This window comes from Heterodontus francisci, unplaced genomic scaffold, assembly GCF_036365525.1.
Source record: "Heterodontus francisci isolate sHetFra1 unplaced genomic scaffold, sHetFra1.hap1 HAP1_SCAFFOLD_75, whole genome shotgun sequence".
NCBI lineage: Eukaryota > Metazoa > Chordata > Chondrichthyes > Heterodontiformes > Heterodontidae > Heterodontus > Heterodontus francisci.
In genome coordinates this window covers 3,082,381-3,084,843 of record NW_027141820.1, presented here as the reverse complement: position 1 = coordinate 3,084,843, position 2,463 = coordinate 3,082,381, and the positions used below count along the sequence as shown (strand labels likewise).

General features: G+C 48.9%; 1 non-coding gene across 1 annotated transcript; it reads left to right on the top strand.

Moving 5' to 3' along the window:
- The first annotated feature begins 2,108 nt into the window (after positions 1-2,108).
- On the top strand, positions 2,109-2,180 carry trnas-cga (transfer RNA serine (anticodon CGA)). Its single transcript has one exon. It is a non-coding gene; the product is annotated as a tRNA-Ser (tRNA).
- Positions 2,181-2,463: the final 283 nt, after the last annotated feature.

Below are 2,463 nucleotides of genomic sequence, written 5' to 3'. Positions count from 1 at the left end.
CAGTTCTTCCCTTAAGTTGCGGTATTCACAATCCTCCGTGAGATTGTACAAGTCATTGATAAATGAATGAATACTCTCCCCTTTCTGTTTTGTACGCTTATTAAATTCAAAGTGATTGCTGACAATGCAGCAGCCAGCCGACGTCATCAGAGCGCTCCAAGCTCGCACATGCACAAACAGTCTCCTGCGCTCTGAGATGCTGCGCATGCTCAGCCTCCGTCTTCCAGGACGAAGTGGCGCATGCGCGGGAAAACTCTCTACCCCCTCTCAGCCACTCACTCCAGGCCGCTCGCTGCCCGCTCCTCGCTACCCCGCTCCCCCGCCCTCCGGCCACTTGCTCCCCCCCCACCCCCGCACTGCCCTCTCTCCGTCCACTCACGGCCCGCTTCCCCCCCACGTCCCTCCAGACACGAGCTCTAAGCCATGCTGCTTCCCTCCTCTCGGCCGCTCGCTCCAATATTCGATCATTCTTCACCGCACCACCCGATAAAGCAAGGCGAGCCTCGAGGGGTGATGGGGCAATGTTGGAGTGAGTGGCCGAGAGGAGGGAAGCGGCAGAGCCCATGGCCTGGAGTGTGAGCGGCCAGAGAGCAGGATGGGGGTGGTGGTGGGTGAAGCGGGGAGTGAGCAGTCAGAGAGTGGGATGGGGGGAAGCGGGGAATGATTGTCCGGAGAATGGGATGGCGCTGTTTAGAGGGGATTTGAGGAAAAAATGTTTCACCTCGAGGGTGGTTGGAATCTGGAACACATTGCCTGAAGGAGTGGTAGAGGCAGGAACCCTCACAACATTTAAGAAGTATCTAGATGAGCACTCAAAACGCCACAGAATACAAGGCTACGGCCACGTGCTGGAAAATGGAATTAGAATAGATAGGTACTTGATGGCCGGCACGGACATGATGGCCGAAGGGCCTGTTTCTGTGCTGTATAACTCTATGACTCTATGAAACCTCACTGAATTACAGAGGGTGTGCAGCACTGTCAGAGGTGCTGTCCTTCTAATGAGACTTCAAACAGCGCAACGTTCTCCGAGTATCAACCAAAACATGTCCATTGTGTAGATATGTGCCGTATTTGCTTATGAAACGACAGTCACTGCTCCTAAAGTAATTCACTTTAGGTGAATTAAGATGACTTGGTACTATATAACGTGAATGCGCAAGAGGTAGCGGGGGACTGTTGGGGTGGGACGGAGGCGGCGATGGCAAACTTTGAGGGGATTTTTGGGTCGAAGTTGTTTTCTGTGATAAATTGAGTAGCTCCATCTTTAATCCTGGCAGCTGCCTGAATGTCACAGACAGTGACGTTTCAGTGGAAGAGGCTGCATTTGCGCATGTGCTAGTACAGCGTCACCTGGTGGTTGCGTTGTCAGCAAATGCAGCGTTTTAACTTTGGCTCCACGATGACATTTTTTTCCTCAATTAAAATATGTCTTGAGTGCCTTAATAACTTCTTCACATGTAGCCTTCTGTTCTTCATGAGGATGTTGCCTGCACACTCCCTCCATTGCAGACAATAGCGTACTGACCTGTTCCATGTCTGGCTTCTGCACGAGACCCGATGCAGTACGATACCTTGCAAACCTCTGGAACCATCTCGGCCACTCCTCGGCTTGGTTCAGTCCAGTGACCTTTTCAAAGGTGCAGGCAAAGATTTCTCCATCTTCACTTTGGTTTACTGTGGCCCCCATATAATATTCTGATATCTGTCAAGGCTTAGTACAGAATTTATAAGAATCTGACGGTTAAAATAACCTGAGTTTACTCCACACACCTTGCATTGAAGGTTTCATCGACAACTCTCCATGAGGTGCCACACAGATTATATTACATCACTTCCTGTGATGATGCACATAGTCTATTTATATAATCTGCCCAGTAACAACCCAATGTCCACTCTTATATTACTGTACAGATGTGAGAAAAGCTGAGGATGGGAATGGAACGTCTGAATGAAGATTTCATGATGCTGATGATGTGAATGAGGCTGATCTGTTACCCATTCCACAATCCCTCTTTATTTCTGTGCATGTTTCTCGATGCTGTTTCAACCAAATTGAAAAAGAATCACAAATCCTCCTCTGGAGTCTCAGGTGTCCATTAATAAAAGGCATGGTGGCCAAGTGGTAAGGCGTCAGTCTCGAAAACTAAAGATCACGGGTTCAATCCCCGTCCGTGCCTTATGATTAGCTTCTCACTTTAAATGTGATGTTTCCAGAAAAGATGTGCGTTGCGTTCGTGTCGGCCATCTTGAAATCAGTGTCATATTGCACTTTATTCTGGACACTGGGAAGAACATGAGGAGTAGCCACATGGTTCCTCGAGCCTTCTCTGCCATTGACAGAGTGAAAATAACTGAGGTCCAAGCACTGAACCTTTTTACTGTGCATTTGCTTGATATTTAACAGAGCTATTTTATTTAGGGCGGCACAGTGGCGCAGTGGTTAGCACCGCAGCCTCACAG